At 45.8% G+C, this 23,819-nt stretch overlaps 1 protein-coding gene across 1 annotated transcript in view; it reads left to right on the forward strand.

Annotated features, from left to right (window-relative positions):
- The first annotated feature begins 3,382 nt into the window (after positions 1 to 3,382).
- Positions 3,383 to 23,819, forward strand: part of LOC308573349 (ectonucleotide pyrophosphatase/phosphodiesterase family member 7-like) — a 55,095-nt gene continuing 34,658 nt past the window's right edge. The window contains exons 1-2 of the mRNA XM_081170200.1: positions 3,383 to 3,488; positions 13,613 to 13,807. The gene's annotated coding sequence lies outside the window, so the exon portion shown is untranslated. The remainder of the gene's footprint in view (positions 3,489 to 13,612; positions 13,808 to 23,819) is intronic.

Below are 23,819 nucleotides of genomic sequence, written 5' to 3' on the forward strand. Positions count from 1 at the left end.
GGTGTTTCAGTGCCTTTGCAAAGCTTGTCACTTCCATTTCTTTAGCTCCCTCTGCTGCTGGCTAGAGTGATTCCTTTGGCAGCGGTGTCTGCACAAGGCAGGGCACAAACTTTAATATCTCTCTCCCAAACACACATGCAATAACCTTTCAGATATTGATCATTTCCCCCAACAATGATTACTTTGACTAAATCCTCAGTTTCAGTGTTTATACATTTCTGGTTCTATCAAAATAGGGTTCTGTTTGTTTTTATAATGAAAAAAAAATCCTTATCAAATCAGGCAGTTTAGATCCCATTAAAGGTAAAGGGACCCCCGAGCATTAGGTTCAGTCATGGCCGACTCTGGGGTTGCAGTGCTCATCTCACTTTATTGGCCGAGGGAGCCAGCGTACAGCTTCCGGGTCATGTGGCCAGCATGACTAAGCCACTTCTGGCAAACCAGAGCAGCGCACGGAAACGCTGTTTACCTTCCCGCTGGAGCAGTAGCTATTTATCTACTTGCACTTTGACGTGCTTTCGAACTGCTAGGTTGGCAGGAGCAGGAACCGAGCAACGGGAGCTCACCCTGTTGTGGGGATTCGAACCACCGACCTTCTGATCAGCATGTCCTAGGCTCTGTGGTTTAACCCACAGCGCTTGATCACCTAACTATGCCAGAACTCAAGCATTGGGATTTTTTGTACACCCAGGTGCTGTGGGATTTAGTGAATTGTCTGGCTGCCTGTGGAGCTAGGGAAATGTTCACTGTTTCCTTCCCCATTACCCACCAGAGGCAGACAGGCTCATTGGGGAGGAGGTTTCTCAGGGTGAGTCAGGCATCCTTGGTTCATTTGAAAAGCCCAAGACTGCACTGCTCTCTTTTTTAAAGGAACTAATTCATGACTGAAGGAGAGAGGTTTCTGAAGTCTCCCCCTGAAGAACCTGGAGAGATCCTGAATCTTCCAACATTCAGCTTTATTGGGTGTCCATGAGTCCCAGTCTTATGAGATACCTTGTCTATTATTCTCCTTTGGAAAGCCCATTCATGAGATCTTTCTCTGGGAAACGGCTTGCCAGCATCTACAGCTAGCTGTTATTGAGAAGTAGTAGTAGCAGTTGCTGATAATGGCACTGAGGAGAGAAGCCAGCCTCTCCCAACCTGGTGGCTTGCAGTTGTCTTGTATTACACCCCTATCACACCCTGACGCCCAACACAACTGTGTTGATGGGAGTTGTACCTGAGGCTCTACCAACTGCAGGTCCCATAATTCTTTTGGGGAAGCCATGACTGTTTAAAGTGGCATCATAGTGCTTTAATTGCCTGGTGTGAATGTGGCCTCGGAAGACTTCAGCATCTGAACAAGGAGACCTCCCCAGTCTAACCACTGTCCTGCACTGTCTCTTGGTAGATCATAATATCTAGTACTTTGAGTAGCACATTGGTCTTTCACCAGTGATGAGAATAGGACATAGCATAGCAGTGGTACACACTATGATGGCATTTGCAGAAAGAGCTTGTTCTGTTGTTACAGGCTTACATTGGCCCTTTGTAAACTGGAATTTCACTGGTCCTGTCTTGGCAGAACTTCAGGGCAAATGCCCATGGACCCCCCCTTAGAAGAATAAGCATCTAAAGATATAGGGGAAAGACTATAAGATCTTTAAGTCAAAGTCAGCAACTGCCTAACTACACCTCTGCAAGTGCTACAGTGCCTCCACCTCCTAAAAAATGTATTGCTTTTGTAGTAAGAATTCTTTGATACACCAATACAGAGAAATAACCGTGATTCCCAGTGTTGCTCATGGTGAAGGGATGACTTTCAACCTACGTTGATACCTGGGAGTAAGATCTATTGAACTCAATGGGACTTTATTTTCAATGGGCATGAGTAAGATTGCACTGGAAAACCAGGACATCTGCACTGTAGATATAGCCTGCAAAAGACATGCTTTTCCCGAGTCAGACCATTGATCCATCCAGCTCAGTACTGTATTGTCTGCAACTCTCCAGTGTTTCAAAGCAGAGGTCTCTTCCAGCTGTTCTTGGAGATGTTGGGGGTTGAACTTGGGACCTTCTGCCTGCAAAGCAGATGCTCCACCACTGAGCTATGGGTGGAGTTTCCTCAAGTCAATGCCAATGTTATATATACAGCAGCAATGCGCTGTCTGAGTTGCTGAGATGTTCTCAGCAAAGGTATAATGTTACTGGTTCTAAAATATGGCTTTAAAAAAAGTCAGCCTTTGCATCCTTGGACATCCATCCCAAGCTAAGCTGCCAACTGACTAACCTGCCCTGATGTTGCACCTTTCATTGCAACTTTCTGCAGGTAAATCAGATGGAGATTATTTTCCTGTGGCCGAATGATGACCCTTGTCCTAAAGCACAGAAGCACATTCAGCAGCTTAGAAAGGCGCAGCCACCGGGGCCAATTGGAAAGTTGGCAACCCTAAACCCCAAAGAACCAACGAAGTCACAAGAGATGAGTTCTGCTGATTAATCTAATCTGCTGCTTTTACACCTGATTGTCCAAAGGGGGTATCGATTATCCAGATGAGTTCACAGAAATGAAAAATTCATTTCCAGGTTTTCATTTTACTTACATTACCTCCCACACTTAAGCTCTACAATGCATGGGCCTAATTACTTCTTAAAAGCCAGTAAATATTTCATTAGCTCTTATTGGATTACTTTATGTTCCATGGTCTACAAGGGGAGAGATGCCGGCCATAGTGAATGGAAACCCAGGCAAAAATGTGTAGGAAACCCCTCTATATTAATACTCATTTGTACTGCATTTATTAAGGTCTGCCTATATTACAGACTTCAAAATGGTTCAATGGTCATTCCTTCTCCCCTTGGGAGCCCTCGGAAATGCATCTCTTCTCTGGAGGGATCTAAGGATGCTCAACACAGAATTGTAGCTCTGTGAGAAAAAGGGGGCGTCTCCTAAGCTTAAAAAAACTACAGTGGTAGTTTAAAGTAGTATAGTGATTTAAATGTATAATGTGAATGTTTACTGAGTCTTGTTAGAATTGTGAAGAAGTATCATAAACCCTGTATCCAGCAAGGATCTGGACAGAGTTGGAGGCTGCAGGGGCACCGAATGAGGAGCTGGATCTGGGTCATGGCTCAGAGCTGACTGCAGAAGATAAGGAGACCACTCTGCCTGAGGCGGTTGGACAAGGACTTCCAAACCACTGGAGCCTAAAGGGCCAAAGCCTGAACCCTCACGGACACCTTCCACTGAGCCCGAGGAACCAGATGCCTCCCACTACACATCACCAGTCCAAGAGAGCAGCAAGAGGGAGGCTCTGGAATTAAGGAGGTGTGGTCCATCAGAGGCGTGGAGCCTGGAGGAGGTTGTGGGGAGACAGATGCATCAAAGATCTCAGTCTCCTCCCAACCGTTGTTGGAGCAAATTGATCACTCGGCACTTTCTGTGGTCCAGTAACTTTCATCCAGCCTTGCTGCTTTCCCTGTGAGCTTTGCCATCAGGCCAAAACATGGTAAGAAGCAAGGCCCACTGGCACCCTCTTTCTCGTCTCTGATTTTTGTTCTGTTACTAGCATGGAAAAGAAGTGAGCAGTTCTTGCTGTGGATGAGCAACAATTCATCATACAATGCAGGGTGAGAGCCTGAGTGAATTGCAGAGAGATAGCAAAGGGTGCAAAAGCTGCCTACTGAGAGCCCTGGACAGACAATGGAGCCTCCCTAGTGTGGAAGACCGAGGGGAGGAATAAATGGACTGCCCCAGGAAAAAGATAAGTTGGGAAATGTTGCCAAGACAATTTTGTTGTTCGGTCAGTTCAATGTCCTGTTTTCTTTATCCATGTTCTTGCTAATATTGAAAATTCTAATTGTTTTCCTCCTTGCAGCTTAGCTTTGTTTGCTTCGTGATGGATCTGTTGGGTGGTTCATTATTTACTGGACCTGTTTTATGGATTTTGTACCTTTCTTTATATTTTGCTTTTTCCTGTGTCTTTTTATTATTACTGAAGAGGTAACAGGGTTTAGTGAGCAGGAAAAGGCTATGGCAGAGAGCAGTTCAGAATCAGAGGCAAAGGCGGAGGAAGGAGAGGAGAGGCAGAGATGAGGCAGGCTGTGACTGGCAGCTTCCCTCCCTCTTGGCCTCCCAGAACTCGAAGAGGTATGCAGAGGGCAGAGCAAAAACAGGCAAGATGATGGAGACTCAAATTACTTGGGAAGGAACCAGGTGAAGAGACAACTTAGGGAGCTGTGGGAAGGCGGGGATCTCTGGTCCTGGCAACTGCCTCACAGGAACAAGATATACCAGGAAGAATTGCTGGGCTCACTAGGCCTGCCCTCCTGAACTGTTTTGTTTCTTTCACTGGCACTGTGTGAGTTATTGCTCACCTGCTCCTGACACCCCCAGTGAAACGAGTGCAAAGCAACTGGGTATCTCTTCCTCTTTCCCACAGTTATGTGCTGTAGAATGAAAAGTGTTATAAGGCATCGCTGCACCACACAGTGCTTCAGTTGTGAACAGCGGCCCATGAAGTTTGATGGAAATGGAGAAACTCAGAATGACATCACACCAGAAATGGAACACAAGAATATAAGAAGAGCCCTTCAGTTGCAGAGCATCAGCTTTGCATGCAAAAGGTACCAGCTTCAATCCACAGCACCACCAAGTAGGACTGAGCTGAAATCCTGCCTTGGGCTACAGGACTTGGCATTAAGACTGAAATCTACCACTAGAGATCGACAAATCTCAGTTTTGGTTTATCTCAATTCAATTCATCCCATTTCTGCATCAGTTTTCATGTATGCATGTATGTATAAACACAGACATGTGTACTCATTTTTGCATACATTTCTCTAAACAAATAAACTTCTGCAAGTAATTTCAATAATATACTGTCTTTTTTGTTTGTATGTTGCGTTCACTACCATATGCATTTTTTAGTATACTTTCCCTAAGACATGCAGTTTTGTATGGGTTTTTTTAGAACTGCCTTGCAAAATTCAGAGAAGTGAGAATTTTGAAGTACAGTTACATATCAGTCCACACTGGTTTGGGGAGTGCAAATTTGGGAAGTGTCCACTAAAAGGCAAACTGAACAATTTTCTCCCCCGATCCACTACCCACTATGATCTATGTCCCTCTTCTGGCTCGCAAACAATTTCTCTGCAGCCAGAACCCTACAAATCCAGCCCAAACCAGTCAGTGGTTGCCCGTTTATTTCCTTCCCTTCGGTTTCACTTTCTTGGTCTGTTCTCCTAACCATATGCCTGCCGCATTCCTCTATCTTGCCATCTGCGTCTACCACCTCCAAATAATGTACTGGCTGTTCCAGATCTCCAGTTTCATTCATCATTAGATTTCATGCTAGGAACAAACTTCAAAGCTTGTGTCAGCAACAGCTGCTGTGCATTGAAATCAACTTATCTGTATTGCTAAGGAACTTGTCTGAAGGAAATCCTTGCCGAGCTCTTTCTTGGTCCACCTGCCACAGTTTCTGCAGCAAGGCAAAAAAAAAAAAAAAAAAGCCAAACCAAACAGGACCAGTTTCCAGTTTGGGAATCCTTTGAGGAGTCTTTACAGTGCACCTTCCCTTAGTGATTTTACATGGCTGGAATGTGTCCTTAAACTATGGTGCTTCCTCTTGCTTGCCCAGAGGATGGAGAGTGGGAGGTGTGGCCACACCCACTTTGGCCACACCCACTACTGGTATGCAACCTGCAGAAAGTTGCTCCCAAGAGAATATGGTCTTGGAGCTGCAAAAGGTTCCCCGTGCAAAGATAAAAGGCTCAGATAAAAGGCAAAGATAAAAGGCTCATTTAAATGCCCTGCTCCTTCTTCTCCATTTCCTGCTTTTGGTTGTGTAATGGGTAAGCATTTATCAGTTAATGTCCGCACTGGTCAGTCTGCTTTTGCCAGGAAGCAGAGTTATAAGTCCTTAACTGCAACACTTTCAATGGTTGCTAACATGCCTTGATTTGAACAGAACAGCCTAATGGTCTCTATTAAATGGAACACAAGTGAAAGCATGCCTGCTTATTTTGGGTAGTAGGTAGAACAGCCACAAGGAATTTCAGGATGGAGGGATGAAAGGGATGGGGAAGGAATTTCAAATCAGCAGGGGTCAGGTTTTAGGAAGAAGCAGGGGCTTGTGCTCAAGTTATTCATCAGCTCTAGTTTCTGCAGGTCACTTAGGGATTGAACCCGGGTGGGGGTTGCACAGATATACTTTGCAAAGTGCTTTGACTACAAAGATGACAGCCCTCCCACCCCACCCCCAGGAGAAACTGCATCTTCTGCAGGACTAACATTTCAATTTAGATTGGGAGGAGTGGATTTAGGTTACCAATGACAGTTTACACCAGAAAGGGTATAGCTAGCACCAACATTTTGGAACTTTCTGTCTCTTGATACTAGGCAGGTGCCTTCACCAAACTTCTCAGTGCCTACTGAAAAACTATGTTTCAGCAGGCCTGCCCACAAATGTACATTTGATGTGTATTTTAGTATGTGCATTATAATGCATTTTAAATAAAACTGCTGCTTTCATTCCAAAAAGGGCTAACTTGTTTTTTTTTAAATCTGATTATATTGGTAATTTTATGTTATGTAAACCCCTTAGAGATTTTGAAGATTTTGTGGCATATGAATCCCAATAAATAAAAACAGAATTTTTAAAAAAGCTAAACAGGCAAAGTGAAGCTATGTATGCATGCATTCAAGGCAGCAAACTGAATATTCAGCACATTTCTTCAAGACAATGAATAATCAAGAACACTGAGCAAGCTTTAGCATTTCACAGAACTTTTCCTTGGGCTTTGATGTCAGAAAACAAGCACAAGGATGAGAGGGAAGAAGTTGCTCAATCTGCAGTCTGTTACAGTCTTCAGATAATAATCCGGGAAGCTCTGCAAAACAAGCAAAGCAATCTTAACTTTGTCCACTCAAAAGTCAGTGCTATTGAGTTCAGTTGGGCTTTCTCCCAGATATGCAGTGTTAGGACTGCCGCCTAATTAGATTAGATGCTGGCAAGTTGTCCCAAGGCATACTGGGAGAAAAAAAAGCAATAGTTCAAGCCAGTGATGTGCCAGAACCAAACGTGAGTAGTACCACCTTACTCACAAACACCTTTTTTTCTTGCACCCCTTTTCTCTTCTTCTCCTTTTCCCATTTAAGTTCTCCTTGCCATTCACCTGTGAAGTGAAGGCCCAAGACAGGTGTTGATCATCATGTGAGCTGCGCACAGGTGGTCTGAAGCGAGCAAGCTACCACCATTCCTGTGGAGCCTCTTTTTATTGAGACAAACATGCAAGCCAGGCAAATACATTTTGGGGCTGTGACCTTTACACATCTTCCGTCCCGAAATCGTGGGGTGGTACAAAGCTATTTTGGCACCTGTTCCACAGCGTCATTTTCCCCTTGCTCAATGTATGACGTATGGAGACAAAGGTCTCATGGAAAAGGGTTACAGACAGGACACCGCAAACTGCTGAGATCACGAAAGGTCAGGCAGAGGTGGAACTATGTACAGACAGCTGTGGCTTGTCTGGGCGGGTTTCCCTGCACCCCAAGGTCACGCGTGCAGGCCGACCGTGGCTGCCTGCTGGTGGGGAAGTGTGCTCCCTCCGGACCCCACTGCCCCACTCAGCGATATCCCTACAACCTGAAATTGTGGTGAGGGCCTGGGTGGTGGCTGTTAGTTGCCCACCTATACTGAAAGATTTTGCTATATCTGCAATTCATTGCTGCATCGGTTGAATCAGAGTTACTTCTTAAGAGAAACGAATTTGCACCATCAGTTTGTGAATGAAAAATGGCTGGCAGGGTTTTAACTGCAGTTTATCCCCTTCCATCCAAAGGATGTGAACTCCAGAGAGTTGTCAGGTTGCCTCAGACAGGCCTGACAAGTCTGCAGGATGGAATATGAGCTAATAGAGCCAGATCTGAATGGGACTTGCCGGATGGGGAATTTGCATCCATCTGATTTCCTAAAGCGCCATGCAGGGTTAGGGATGAGGGGGATTGAAGCAAAGCTCCTTCGGGGGGGGGAAAAAGCATATGGCTTTCAAGTGGAAATGGGGGCCTTTTGGATTGCTATTTTGAGAAAGCTGTTCTCTGGAAGTGCTCCCAAAATGTCACACTTTCTCATCGTCTAACAGAAGGAGCCAGCTGTACCCACAAACGCAGCATCCTCGAGGCAGCAGGGAGGACCAATGATGTCAGGCGGGGAGCCGGCCTGTGCATTGCCAACTTCACAGGGTTGTTGTGAGGATACAAGGAGAGGAGAGGAGGGGGGAAGGGAACCACATATGAAAAAGGTGGTCAGCTTGCAGCCCTGTGGCACAGCAGCCAAAACCTTCTGCAAGTGGACCATCCAAACTGCTGGGGAAAGAGAACTGTCCTTCCCCTGCCAGCCCCCTGAATGAGGAAGAAGATGGAGAGAGGGAGGGAATACAAGGTTCAACATGGGAAAAACTGAAATACTTTGTCACTTGTACAACTTATATATAGTGAGATTACATGATCACCCCCAACTCAGCTCTCTAAGTCTTAATTCCCCTCGTTTACTGATGCACACCCACCAAACCCAAAAGTCAGTTGCCCTGTTGTTATCTTTTCATTCAGCAGCCTAACAACCTGTTGGTGCAACTAATCATGCTTCTATATCCTGAGGTCCCACCTCATATGCCCACCTCTGGGCATGAGCATCTTAGTAGTACAGAAAGCACTTAGGGAGAGTGAAAAACAGATCTAGTAAGGGGTGTGGCCTGGGCAAAGTCTTGAGAGCCAAACAGGGAGGCCTGGAGGACCACATTTGGCCCTGGGACTGAGGCTCGCCAGCCCTATATTAAAACATCTATTTACTATCAGCTGCCTTCTGAACTCATCCTCTGACTCACCGCCCTCCTTAGCAGTGTTTTGCTCCATAAAATTAAGCACTCCCTTGCTTAGCTTGAAATCCCCTTGGCCTGCTGAAGTGTGAACTTGAATGCTTGAGTGGTCCAATTGCTCCAGCCCCATGATGCACATGATCATCCTGCATCTACCCAAAAAACCCACATCTTTCCACTTCTTGATAGTGTGGTTTGTCGCATTCCTGCTCTCTACCATTGGGACCGCTGACAGATGGCTGCTTCCCATGTGGGTGTTTGCATCCCTATTTTAAAACTCTCTACCAGGGGCAAGGCAGAGAGAGCCTGTATCTCCTGACTTGCCCATGGCACTGTACCTAGGGCAGGAGGGGGGGTACCAGTGTGGGGCAGTGGCTGGTGTGTTGGCCTTAGAACTGGGACGTGTGGGCCTCAGTCCCTACCTGCTATAAAACTCAATAGGTGAAATTGTGCGAAGGTTGGGAAAACTTTTGTCCCTTGAAGGTCTCATTCCCTCTGCTGTGATCTGTCAGGGCTGCATGCTGGCAGTGAGCAGAGCTAAAGCCAAAATGTGGACAGCCTGCCACCATTTGTCTGTCTGTCTGTCCCTCTCTCTCTCTCTCTCTCACACACACACACACACACACTTTCTGACACTCCTCCATCCCGCTTTCGATTTCTATTTTTGACACTGCTTAGTCTCTCTGCTTACAAAGAAGTTCCACCCTCCTTCCATTGTACTATCCATTTCAGCTTCCCACCTCCCAGAAAAGCCCTTTCTTTTTTTCAAGCCTTCCACTTATCTGCATAAAATTAGGCTGGGGGTCACATGAGACCTAAAGACCAGAGGTTCTTCAGGCCATGAACACACACACAAGCAAAGGATTATGCACCAGTTCTGGCTGGATCCTGAACTGAGCCCATTGGGGTTGGCGCAGGATTTGACCAGAGCAGGTTGCAGCAGTTTCAGATTACCCTGAGCGATCTGGGGCTGTCAGGGTAGGGGCTGGTTTGACAACAAGGGGGTGGGCACATGCATCTCCTTTTCCCTCCCAACTGCAGGTTTATTTATCAGGGACAAATATCAGAGAATTAGAACTGTCCCTAGTAGATTCTGACTGTTGAAGTGTTTGATCAGCAGTCTTGCAGTGTTCCTGTTTAAAACCCAAGCCTGCTGTGAAAAAGACTCATTTCAAAGTTCCCTCACTCCTGGAGGGAAAAGAATAATAAAGGCTATGCATTTGGTTCCAGGACTTGCAAGTCCTACACCAATCCTGGAGGCAAAAATGCTTGAGATAAACCATCTCTACAAAATTTGCATGTAATTCAAATATACTGTAATCCATGATTCCCAAAACTAGTAAGTGAATTGGGATTTAGGTAGCTACCAGTGTGCATGCTTCCTGCATGTCCCAGCACAGTGCTTGGCTCAAAATAGTTACCAAGTTGTGCTTTTCCAATATGAATTTTAAAATGCATACTTATAAACATTTTTATTAGAAAATATTTATTTAGGAATGGAAGAGATAAATAAGTTTTAAAATTCATATTTCCATACAGCCATCTTTGTAATAAACTGCAGATAATTTCAGGATAGACATTTCAGTTTCTCATTCTCCTAATCATCAGCTTGCTGCATTTCCAGTCATCAACTTGGAGATTTTTTAATTTTGAAAGCCCGCATAAAAATCACCAGCATTTGTGTGCATGTCTAGAGAGAGAGAGAGAGAGAGAGAGAGAGAGAGAGAGAGAGAGAGAGGAATATAATGCATTGTTATACACCATTTTCATTAATATTTGCCTTTTTATACAGTCTTTCCCCTAACATGCACATTTTTTCACTGGAGAACTCTGTCACAAAATTTGGTGACCATCACATTTTGAAGGGTAGCTGTGTTTTGGTTCACACGTTGTTGTTTCAGGGACTGCAGATTACCAGGCCAAATTCCTCCCCCTTTCCTAAATACGTGTAAAAGGGACACGGGCCAGAAATCGACTGATTCATCTGCACCTCCTCTCTGCATGGGAGCAGGCAGAGCACAGTTAGCACTTGGCTTCATAGAATCTACATGTCAAGATGTGCCCAGCTCAAGTGAAGAATCAGACTCTGTGTTGGTTGCTGTGCTAGAGGCTCCCAGCCCAGCAGCTACAAGATGGTGTGTGTTTTATGTTAAATTAGTTCCGTCGAGTTCCGCAGCCGTGATGTGCCCTCAAACCACAGGTGTTCCTAAATCAATGAGTCCATGACAATTATAAATTGCTTTTCATAAGCAGTAAGCAAACAGAACCACAAGAAAGCCTGGCAAAAAAAAAATGGCTTCAGTGAAGCGATACTTCGGCTCCACAGCGTTCTGCTGCCCCAGCTCTTTCCAAAGTGCTTACTTTCTTATTTCAAGGAAAGCCTCTTTGTTTCCATTTTCTGGTTCTGTGTGACTTGCTGATTCGGAGACTGCAGGAGGAAAGTTTGTTCTCTAGGAGCTGACTTTCCCCTCCCCATCCCCCTTGGAAAAGTTGACAGTGTGCTGCAAACTGCAACGTCTGAGAAATGTGTGAAGGAACCGATTCAGGAGCCGTGGTTCAGCTGCTCCTATATTCTCAGTATGTGTGCAGCAGATATCAGGCTGAGATCTTCCATGTGGATTACCAGCAAGAAGCAGTGGGCCAAATGCCAGCTTCTTTAAGAAACTGGAGGGTTGGATTAAGTTTCAGTCCCAATGTGATGCTGTGCCACAAGTGTCTTGCTTAGATCAGGAAGTGAGGTCCAAGAAATGAGTCTTCTTTAGGGGATCTGGGGCTTGAACTGAGGAAGTTGCCGTTGCAACTTGCCAAAAGTTTATTAGTTAGACCAAGTAAACTTGGGCAGTCAGGAGGCCGTCAAGTGATGGGAAAACGTTTGATACAAAATAAAATCACACGTCACCCTTGCACATAGCAGTCAACTTTTCCCATTTTTTAAGGGACATTCCCGTATTCCGAATAGGATTCCTCACAAGAAAAGGGAAAAGTTGACAGCTATGGCCTTGCAATGATGAGGTTAAGTTCAACGCCATACCCCAGTGGAAATTGTAAAGTGTTCTATGAATGAGATGGTACCTCTTCCAAGCACGAAGAAGAGAAGAGTTTGGATTTGATATCCCGCTTTATCACTACCCTAAGGAGTCTCAAAGCAGCTAACATTCTCCTTTCCCTTCCTCCCCCACAACAAACACTCTGTGAGGTGAGTGGGGCTGAGAGACTTCAGAGAAGTGTGACTGGCCCAAGGTCACCCAGCAGCTGCATGTGGAGGAGCGGGGAAGCGAACCCGGTTCACCAGATTACAAGTCCACTGCTCTTAACCACTGAGGGGCTGAGCAGCTAACCATTGCTCAGACCATAATGGAGGCACACTTTCCCCTTCTGGAAGTGGCCAGTTGCCAGGCAACAGCTCCCATGGAAGCCCTCTGGGGTGTGAGAGTTGGCTCAGCCCATGATGGAAGCAAGTCTTCCCCATTGCCAAAATTGAAGGAAACTTCTTGGCTTCCTTCTTGTGATAAACCCACTTTTCCAATACTCAGTTGTAAAGAATTCTTTTTGTCTTTAATTGCCTTTCTACTCTGGAGATGAAGAGTGGATGTTCATCAGAGTTAATGCCAATCTTTTGATTGTAGCTCCCTTGGCTGTTATAACCATGTGAGTCATATGAAATGGTGAAGAGATTTATTCTCTGAAATGGGAGCCAGGAACATTTGCTTAAGTTGACTTTGATAATGTGGAGCTGGTATTTAGGGTCATCATTCTTGGTGATCTCTTTTTAATATAGAAACATTTATCATATATATTTAAAAATCCATCTAACTTGGTATTTATATTACATGTTTGGGCAAGATGGGTGGTTTTGTATAAAAGAAACTATTTTATGCAATGGTACAAAAAATATTGTAATAGAGGGTCCCAGGGTTTGATCATAAGGCACATGAGACCCCCATCTTGTTGAAGGTAAGCATAGCCATATCTGAACTATAAATTTAAAGCAGTATCATACCACTTTAAAACAGTTGTGGCTTCCTCCAAAGAATCCTGGGAACTATAGTTTAAGGGTGCTGAGAATTGTCAGGAGATCCCCACTCCTCTTACTGAGCTACAATTCCCAGAGCGGTTTAACAATCAATCCCTCTTTCCAAGGGAACTCTGAGAAGTCAGACAAATTCCTTTCTAAAGAAGCCCCACCCCCAAGTAACTTCATTACGCCCAGAGTGGTTATTGGCTGCTCGACCTATCAAATATCCGTATGATTGGCCTATCATGACAAACCCTGAACTCTGAATGCAGCCCATAGGCTGAGCAGTGAAGCTAAGCTACAATGATCTTTTGGCACCCCCTCAGTAGAGATAGTCAGTTGATTTACAGCCTGTTTAACTAGTGGTAACGGCATCAATTTGCAGATGCGTTTTGGTTAATAAACAAAAACACCCCGAGTATAATTGGGCTGAAGGGAGTTCTCTGAAAAAAGCAATTAAAAGGACAGAGCAACAGTAATAATGTGCCTGATGGATGCCTATGGGGAACAACGCAGCATTCCATAAATCTATGGATGATGAAAACATCTAGGGGGAGGAAAAGGAGGGATTCTAGATGGTTTTGAGCTTGGACTCTGATATAATTAGTAGAATGAATGTGTGCCAATTAACAGGGAATTTAACTGAAATTTCTAGAGTTAAGCTGAAATTTCTCGGGGGGGGGGGGGTTGTGTGTTTTTTTTGGAGGGGGGGTATATTGAGGTTCTTCTTTTTCTTCCCAGAAAGGAACGCTTGCAGAATTTTCTGCATATATTCTCCATTTTTGGCATGGCAGCCCCCGTTTTCACCACCCACCCACAATGCCCCAGAATGGCGCTAGGGGGGCAGGGCACTGCTGAAAGAATGCTGGCCAGACTGTCACACAGTGACTGATATTGCTCTTACTGAATATGGCATCAGCAAAGAACTTTTCTTAGGTAAACTACAAACTGTGTTCCCGTTCCTGCAAGTCCCACCCTAAGGAACTATGGGTGAATTTCTCCTCCCACTGGATAAATTTGGCAGAACACATGCAAACACAGTCCACCAAATTTCTGTGCCTGCAAATAGGGTGGGGGCCATTTGCACACAGATCTAGAAACTTCACTAGCAGAGTGATGGGTGCAGCAAGCGAGCCAGCAACCCAAGACACAACTTGGCCAGAGGTGCAAAGAAATGAACCCTAGACCGTAGTGCATTTACACTTACTGAAATCATGTCTATTATGTGATGTTTGGCTTCTGATCTGCAGTAATTAGGAATGTTTCCAAGGTGATATATTTGAAGCCAGAGAGAAGTGAGAAGTCTCGCTATGAGGAGATGGCCAGGCAGAGTGAAAACCCTTTGAATCTTCTCACACTGCCTGCTGCTTGGAGCCTCCTACAGAAAGACACACTTCCTTGGGAGGAAGCCCATTTCTGAGTAAGCATATTTCAGAGAGTGCTGTAAAGGGGGCAAAGAACCAGAGGTGGAATGCAAAGCCTAAGGTTTCCGATGTCCAAAAGCAGCCAGATATAGTCTGGGAGTTGGGGAAGCTCCCCATAGAGGATATGTTACGCTGCCAGACTCTGAACCCAGGACTGGCCGTCCAACTCTTTCAATGGAATAGTCTGAATCAATCTGATCAGATCTGACCCAAGGGATTGTGTCCAGTTCTGGGCACCAATGTTTATGAATGATATCGACAAGTTAGAACATGTGCAGAGGAGGAGGGTGACCCAAGATGATCAAGGGTCTGGAAAGCAAGCCTTATGAGGAACGTTTGAGAGAGAGTTGGGTATGTTTAGCTTGGAAAAGACTGAGGGGTGATATGGCAGCCATCTTCAAGTATCTAAAGGGCTGTCATAGAATTGCCAAGCTGGAAGGAACCAAAAGGACCACCCAGTGCAACCTCTGCAATGCAGGAATAGCAGCTAAAGAATCCCGGACAGTTGGCCATCCAATCTGTTTGAAAACCTCCAAAGGAGAGTCCACCGCCTTCCAATGTACTTCATTATTTATTAAATTTCTATACCACCCTTTATCCAAGGATCTCAGGGTGCTTTACAATATAAAAACACAAAAAGCATAGCAGAGTAACAAACAAAAACAATAACCCTTTCCCACACACACATATACAGTTTAAAAGACCATACAGTGGTCTGGTGGCGCGGCAGCAGCAGGAGGCCCCATTAGCTAAAGTGGTGCTTCAGGTTAAGAACAGTTTCAGGTTAAGAACAGACCTCCAGAATGAATTAAGTACTTAACCTGAGGTACCACTGTAGTTTAATTTAGCCAAAGGTAGTCCATTCTACTATTGAACAATTCTTACCATCAGAAAGTTGCCAGAGTGGTTTAACAGTCAATCCTGCTTCATGGGGAACTCTACAAATTGTAGCCTTGTGAGGGGAATAAGAGTCTCCTAACAACTCTCAGCACCCTTAACAAACCACAGTCCCCAGAATTCTTTGCAGAAACCATGACTGGTGTGTTGCAAAGTCCCTCATGGGTTTAGAGGTGGAGAGAAGTCAGGACCTGCAGCCATACACCCTCCCCCTGACACCCACACGTTTGGTGCATGCAAGAAGGGGTCCTACACAGCAGCAGTCAAAAGTCTGGGAACATTTGGACCTCTGCTTAGGGGAAAGACCACAGTGGAGACAATACTGAACAAGATGGATCAACAGGAGACAAAGGGGTAGAGTGTCTGCTTTGCATTCAGAAGGTCCCAGGTTCAATCCCTGGCATCTCCAAGTAAGACTGGGAATGTCACCTCCCCGAACCCTGTAGAGTTGCTGCCAGTCAGTGTGGGCAATATTGAACTAGATGAACCAATGATCAGATCAAGGCAGCGCCCAATGTTCCTATAGATGGAACAAATAAATAAGCTCACCAGTTGGTTTTGCCCTGTCCAGCCAATTGCTTCCAAAGCACAAATTGTTTGCACATTATCCCACCCTACCTCCAAAAGTGCAAATCTTAAAATAAGTACAAGGTCTCATTGCTTGAGCGCCCACAGCAGCAAACAGCTTTTGTCACTGGTGATTTGTCAAGTAAAGGTGAAGCGCACATAATGCTAATGGCTGTCAGAAGGATTCTAATTAACTCACCGGGTAACCTTGGGCAAAACACACACTTTTGCAGTCTACCCTAACTACCTGGCTTTGCCTTAGCTACCAGTCTGTTCCAGAACCACAGACCTCTTGGTCCCCACCTTGCTTGTTCCATCACCTGCCCTGTGTAGCAGACATCATAATGGTTAAGGACAGTAAGAAAGTCTGAGGCATAGCAGACTAACCTAGGTCAGGAGTTGCCAGCAGGCTACCTGTGGGCAACCACCAGTCCCTCTTAAAGTGCCTGCAAAAGGTATCAGTAAATATCCAGATCCACAATGCATGAGATAGAGGAAAATGCCCACACCGTTCTGTCTTTTTTAGATGTAGCAGTCATTGTGTGCTATGCCACACACCCTGCAGCTTCCATTTTATGGCTGGCGCTCACATTTTCCCAAACTACCAAACACATACCCGATAGCTCAAAAAGTTGGCAGCTACTAAGTCAACTACTCAGGAGCAGTCTGAGACGTTTCGGTACCTGAGGCAAAGTGCTTCATGACTCTGTAAACCCAAACTCTGTAAGGGCTTCTCAATGAGTCTTCCCCACCGGGCAGGGGGGTGGGGCAGGAGAGATCTTTTCCATACTGCCCCTTCTGCAGCCCCACTTAGAATATGTACAAATCACACAAATTACGCAGCCAGTTAATGAGGTGGGGGAACTGGAGGCAGCAGTTTTCAGATCCAGTCCTACAACAGTTTCTGCTCACGGTACATCCCAATTTTAAAGTCTACACTGTTGACCCCCTCTCTGCCAGTCACCTCGTACTTTCCGCACGGTGCTGCTATTGCATTCTTTTTATATTGCACGCATGATATGAAATACGGTTGCTCCCCATCCCCATGAAGCACTATCCAGATCACCTTAGCAGAGCTGGGAAAGGGGGGAGGGTTGCTGAGTTTTTGAACCGTACATTAATTCACACTGCAGGTGCCCATCAACACCACCAAACAGACGATTTCCCTCCTCCCGGCCCTTACAAATCTTTAAATACATCAACAGGGGGAGAAAGCTCTCCGCTCTCCCCATGCAATGCCATAAACTCAGCGTGCAGTCATCAAAACTCATTAAAGAGTCACCTTTGGAGAAAGGTGGGGGGAGGAGGGGGGAGCAATACCTATTAACAGCAAGAGCAATGTTCTGCTTGTGGTTTTTGTTCACAGATAACCATCCAGCCCTTGGGTCCTTATTCGGGTCAATTTCATGGTCAACCCAATGAAGGCCTTCTATTATCTTCACAGCATGGTGCCCCATCAAGTTGACAACATCTAGAAAGATTTCCCATGCTGAAGAAGGAGTTGAGCTGAATTAAAGGTGGCGGCAGAGTGTGTGTGTGTGTGTGTGTGTGTGTGTGAGAGAGAGAGAGAGAGAGAGAGAGAGAGAGAGAGAGAGAGAGAGTTAGAGTTGCATGCCCAGGGCCTGTACTGTGGTGCAGTGGTTAGGATGTGGGAGACCAGGGTGCAAATTCCTATTCAGCCATGAAACTCACAAAGTGACTTAGGGCCAATCACTGTCCCTCGCAAGGTTGTTGTAAAGATAAACTAGGGAGGGGAAAAAACCACGCACACCATGTTGGGCTCCTTGGAAGAAAGATGTAATATCAAATGTAATAAATACACTCCAGAGGCTGACATTTGCAAGGGGGCCAAAGATTGGGAAAGGATCTGAAGCTCCACAAAAGCTGCCATGCCGATTTTGCTGTGCACCCAAGAAAAACGGAGGTAGCAGGATATGATTTGAGGGTTGTGTACCTTACCTCTTGATGCTTAAGGGAAACAACCGAAGGGAAACAGTCCTGCTTGAGAACCCCCAACATTGTGGCACCAACACTACCCTTTTTTACCTTATCTCCCATCCAAACACCAGTTTCATCCATGATGGAACTCAAAACAGTGTGTGCAGGAGTCCTATGTGATCTCCCATCCAAGAACTGACCAGACTCGGATCTGCTCAGCTTTGGCAGACTTGTCATGTCATGTGCCTTCAAACCATGGAGCCCAGAGCTTCCTGCTGAAACAAGGAGAGTGGGTGCTCTCAAATATTGGAATTCAAAATATTTTGAATTCAAATATGGAATTCCAAAATATGGACTAGATGATGCACAGGGTCCCTTCCATCTATGACTCTAAGATGGTCAGGTGAACTCATCTGGGCTTTCACTAGTGAAAGAGTGGTGCTTTTCTCCCTCTTTTTTGCAATACTTGAACTTTTTTTGGGGGGTGTAGCTGGTTATACACATGGATGAACAGCAAGGAAATGGCCCTATCAAAAACGGCAATACTGTGTATTTAAGCCCTCTCTGTCCTGTGTTTCAGAGGGAGCCAATGAAATGAATCAATGGTCCAGAAGGACATGATGTCAAAATAAGGCTGACCTGCTAGATCAGTGGTGGGAAACCTGTGGCCAAGTTGACTAGGGGCTGTTGAGATTTGGAGTCCAACAGCATCAGGAAGATTAGAGGCTGCCAACTCCTGTATTATACATTACAGTAGGCAGTGGAGGCTTGTCTATTAGGGCAAATAGGACACTGTCCCTGCAACTTCAGTCTGCCCTCAACCAACCTTCTTCCTTACGAGTCTAGGGGGTGGCTCTGCCCGTCATTGGTTTATATCGCCACCTACTGTTGGTCTCCCTGCCTTTCGCCCTACAAGTCCTAAGGATGACCAGCCACCACTGATAGCAGTGGAGCTGGATTCATTTCATGCAACATCTAATTTTCCTCTCAACTCAACCTATCTCAGGGGCATTGTCAGGATCAAATGGGATCATGTTCCCGGTGTATGGTGTCATGAATGCCTTGCACCAAGGGCAGGCTAAAAATAATACTCTCAGGCCCAAGCTGTCCCCCTTTCCACAGTCCCCACTCCCTGCTAGTGCCCTCAACCTAATAAAGTGTTTGCTTTCTTGGAGGACAGCAGTATTGCAAGAGGAATGCCTATGCCTCGAATCTTTGCATGCAAGAAAATATAATACCAGAAATAAATCTGCCAGATGTTCTTTCCCATTTATTTTTATTCTTGCCACATGGGGAGACATTAAAGTTGTCATAAATAAAAGTTACAAGCAATTGTGGAGGAGATGGGAAGAGGTTTGTCAAATTCATTAGCACTTTTAGAGGGGTCTCCCCCGCCTCCCTTCCCAAATTCAAACAATAGGATGTTGACACAATATTTTTTAACTACCCTGAGTATGAAATGCAAACTTTAGTATGAAATGTTCAGTGGTTTGTGAGCACATATGAAAATCCTCTTGGATCAAAGGAGAAGTCTACCTAGGCAGCATTTACATGGGTTTATTCTATTTCCTTAAATCTTATATTCCATATTATTCCACTAATGGAACACAGTGCATGTTTAGTGCTCATTTCTGTGTTGTTTCATTACAGGGGAGAAACCCAGCTTGCATCCCCCTTAACCCAGGAAATTGTGGGAGTAAAGTGATTAAATCTGAGGAGGTCTAACAGCATACACTTATTTACAGTCATGGGGAAACAGAAGCAGGCATGTGAGGGTGGGCGTAGGGAAGTTGTCCAATGATGTTTGTTGTTGCTGTTGTTGTTGTTGTTGTTGTTGTGCCACACCACGCCCACCCATGTGAATGAAATTTAGCACAACATACCAGTATATTGGTCAAAAAGCCACCGTTATATATACAACAGGTACTGCAGTATGAAAGGGACATTATAAAGGTAGCACTTCTGCTCCATTTTATAATCAGGAAAACTAAGGCAATATTCCCCACTTGTGAATTCACCATAAAATGAAACCGTGGGGTGCAGGTTCCCTACCTGTGCTCTTGAGCACAAATTGTTCTCTTGCCCTCTACTGATTGATTACCCCACCTAAGGGATACAGTTACGTAACGCCAATTAATGCTGATCGGATTTAAAAAGCAATAGCCTCTTACACACCTTGGAAAGCTGACTACTTAACATTTATCTGGCCATAAATTTGAGGGGGGGGAGGCTGTATTGTCAACTGTTTCAATCCACCCTACCAGTCAGCGACATTTCAGATAACACAAGGTTGACTCGTGTGCCAGATAATGATATTGCTGTTCAGCAATGTTAAGGAAGAGCTATAAACTACTCCGCAGCCAATATCTACTGGGCAAAGTCAGGGGACTGGTCCTTGGCAGAAGCTGAAGACAGTCTGGGAAAGAGAAGACCTTGCAGGGTGAAGCCAGCAGGGGGGGCGTGTTTGTTTGTTTGTTTGTTTGTTTGTTTGTTTGGAGCTGTTCTATTGAGACCTATCGTATGCCTGGTAGCAGCTGGCAGCATTTCCTTGGCCCCAGTTGGGGCCCTTACCAATGCCTGCCTTGGACAGTCTAAGGGCCACATTATCTCATGGGCAACCTTGCAAGGGCCACATGCTAGAGGAAGGTGTGGCCAGAGGCAAAAATGGATGGAGTAATTGATGAGACCTTTAGACAAGGAGTGGGAGAACCTCATGCCCTCTCTCTCTGGCCCACATAACTCTGCCCAGCCATATAACTCTCTCCAGCCATACCCCTCACTGGTCCTCCTCATTCCCCTCAAGAGTTTCCAATTGGACAGAACATGTGTCCTTAGACTCTGATATTGCCTCTTATTTGTCTGCATCAGCCTTTTCCAATCTCGGGCCCTCAGCTGTTGTTAGACTACAACTCCCATTATCCCTGAGCACTGGGCCTGCTGGCTAGTGATGGAAGTTGTAGTCCAACAACAGCTGGGGACCCAAGGCTGGATGAGATGGAGGATAGAGAAGGGTGTGCAAGTGTCCATGTAAAAACTAGTCGACTGTAATATTTGCATTCATTGCTCCGCCCACTTTTGCCTCTGGTCCTGCCCACCACTGGCATGTGGCCTTCAAAAGATCGCCAGAAGAGAATGCAGCACTCTGACCAGAAAAGGTTCCCCACACTGCTGGATACAATAGGCTACATTCCAGTCACACAAAAGTCAGATTTCTACATCCACACATACCCATCTCAGAAGCCTTTATTCAGGCAAGCAAGAGGCATTGTCATGGTTAACAATACAAGGAAGGGGCAGAGCAGGACCAGTGAGGAGTGTGGCCTGGAGAAAGTCCCAAGGGCCAGATAGAGGGGGTTGCATTTCACTCCTGAGCCTGAGGTAAGAATCCACCTCACCTTGAACAAGCACCAGGCCCCTGGGTCTGGGAGCTGCCATCTCATGGTGCCTCAGAATGAGGCTTCATCAGAGGCACTGTGAGAAATTGCAACTGTGGTGATCTGCTGCTCCTGCCACCGCCAGATAAACCTGCTTAGGGCCAGTTTGATCAAGCTAGGAGCTCATCCTGTGGGATGCATATAGGGCCAGTGCAAACGAAGAATTCTTGCATGCTGCTTACAGTCTTCTTGGATAGAATCATAGAATCATAGAGTTGGAAGAGACCACAAGGGCCATCAAGTCCAACCCCATGCCAAGCAGGATGTTCCATGCAAAATGAGAGCAGTGGTAATCTTGAGGTGCTGGCTCCTTTGCCAGTCTTGGGAGGGGGAAGCATGTGCCCAGCCATATAATTGTGGAGTTGGAAGGGACCACGAGGATCATCTAGGCCCCCGCAATGCAGGAATCTTGCCCACAGCCCTCCCTGCGTGCGCTCAAACCACCCACCTCCTGGTTAAGAGCAAAACGCACCAACGCATTGTGCCACAGAGCCTTACAGTATAAGGGAGGTAGGCCTCAGTGTAGCCAGTGAGTTGTGCAGGAGCCAGACAGGTGGGTGGATACCTACCAACCACCTTTGTTAGAAGCCAATGGCATTGCTGTCTGACGTCAGCAGCAGGATCTGACCCCTGTAACAAATCAGGCACGTTCCTAAGGCCACAAAGGCAAGACTCAAGGCTGGAACCTTAGAGACCAGCTTGGTTGGGGGTCCACCATACAAAATCCACAATGATGACCAGGTCAGCCTGTAAGAAGGCATTCAGTAAAAGGCAGCTAATAGAAATGTTTGGAAGAAAGACATTGTTGACCTGAGGCTGAAGTGGGTAACAGGACCTGCTGACCTGGTGGGGTGGAGACACTTACCGAATCTCCCAGCAGCTGAGTCACTACTACTTACCAGCAGGGAGAAAGGAAAGGTTGTAGGGAGAACACCATTAGGGGGTGGGGACAAGGCAGGAGTATTGGATTGGGTCTGTTGGTGTCTTTGCATAAAGGTAAAGGTAAAGGTAAAGGTACCCCTGCCCATATGGGCCAGTCTTGACAGACTCTAGGGTTGTGCGCTCATCTCACTCTAGAGGCCGGGAGCCGACGCCGTCCGCAGACACTTCCGGGTCACATGGCCAGTGTGATGAAGCTGCTCTGGCGAGCCTGCACCAGAGCAGCACACAGAACGCCGTTTACCTTCCCGCTATAAAGCGGTACCTATTTATCTACTTGCACTTAAAGGTGCTTTCAAACTGGTAGGTGGGCAGGAGCTGGGACCGAAAGACGGGAGCTCACCCCACCGCGGGGATTCGAACCGCTGACCATACGATCAGCAAGTTCTAGGCACTGTGGTTTTACCCACAGCGCCACCCGCGTCCCTCGGTGTCTTTGCATACCCTCCAACATTTCTCCAATGAAAATAGGGGTGCCCCATCCTATAATGATAATTTTACTATTTATACTCCACACATCTTATTGGGTTGTCCCAGCCACTCTGGGCAGCTTCCAACATATATAAAATAAAATAAAAAAAATAAAAATAATAATAATAATAATAATAATAATAATAATAATAATAATTTATTTATACCCCACCCATCTGGCTGGGCCTCCCCAGCCACTCTGGGTGGCCCCCAACAAAATATCAAAACACAGTAACGCATCAAACATTAAAAGCTTCCCTAAACAGGCTGCCTTCAGATGTCTTCTTAAAGTCTGGTAGTTGTTGTTCTCTTTGACAGCTGGTGGGAGGGCATTCCACAGGGCGGGTGCCACTACTGAGAAGGCCCTCTGCCTAGTTCCCTGTAACTTAGCTTCTCGCAGTGAGGGAACTGCCAGAAGGCCCTCGGTGCTAGACCTCAGTGTACGCGCAGAATGATGGGGGTGGAGATGCTCCTTCAGATATACTGGACCAAGGCCGTTTAGGGCTTTAAATAAAACATAAAACCTTAAAAAAAAAAAAACCCTTTCCTATACAGTATTGGCTTCAGACGGCTCAGGGGTTGGATAACTTCATAACCTCCAACATTTCTTCAATGAAAATAGGGATATCCTAAGGAAAAGCAGGACATTCCAGGATCATATCAGAAACCGGGACGGCTTCTCTAAATCAGGGACGTCCCTAGAAAATAGGGAAACTTGGAGGGTGTCTGTTTACATCATGCTGGTCTCTTCCCCACCACTGCCATAAGCCACAGAAATTCACCTGCCAGGAGGGCAGGAAAGCATCCCCATCCTACCTCCCAGCCCCACTGGTGGGTAACCTGAACTCTCCTTTCCCTGGCAGAATGTTTACTTCTGGCGCAGAAGAGGTTAAATTTTGCCTGGGGCTGTTTGCATCCCTGGGAGTGTGGAGTGCTCTTTGAATATCCTGGTACCATTCCCACCACTATAATCCCGACCAGAAACATCAAGCACAGAGCAAACATTGAACAGGCATTATTAGCCTAGAGATGAAGGCACATGCTAGCAACTTCAATTTTTAAGCAATATCATTAAAGCCAGAGCAGTGAATAAAACATGACGCAGTAATGATGATCATTGTGCGTGTCAAGTCTGCAGAGGAGGTAATAATTGCTGGGGGGTGGGAAGCTAGACCCGCTTCCCCCCCTCCCTGATTTCTTAGGCTCATTAAGAAATGAGCTAATGCTACAAAGGGAATTTCCTCCAATGGGTGTGCTTTGTTTTCAGTTAAGAGTCCT

This window comes from Podarcis bocagei, assembly GCF_964188305.1.
Source record: "Podarcis bocagei genome assembly, chromosome: 14".
NCBI classification, from domain to species: Eukaryota; Metazoa; Chordata; class Lepidosauria; order Squamata; family Lacertidae; genus Podarcis; species Podarcis bocagei.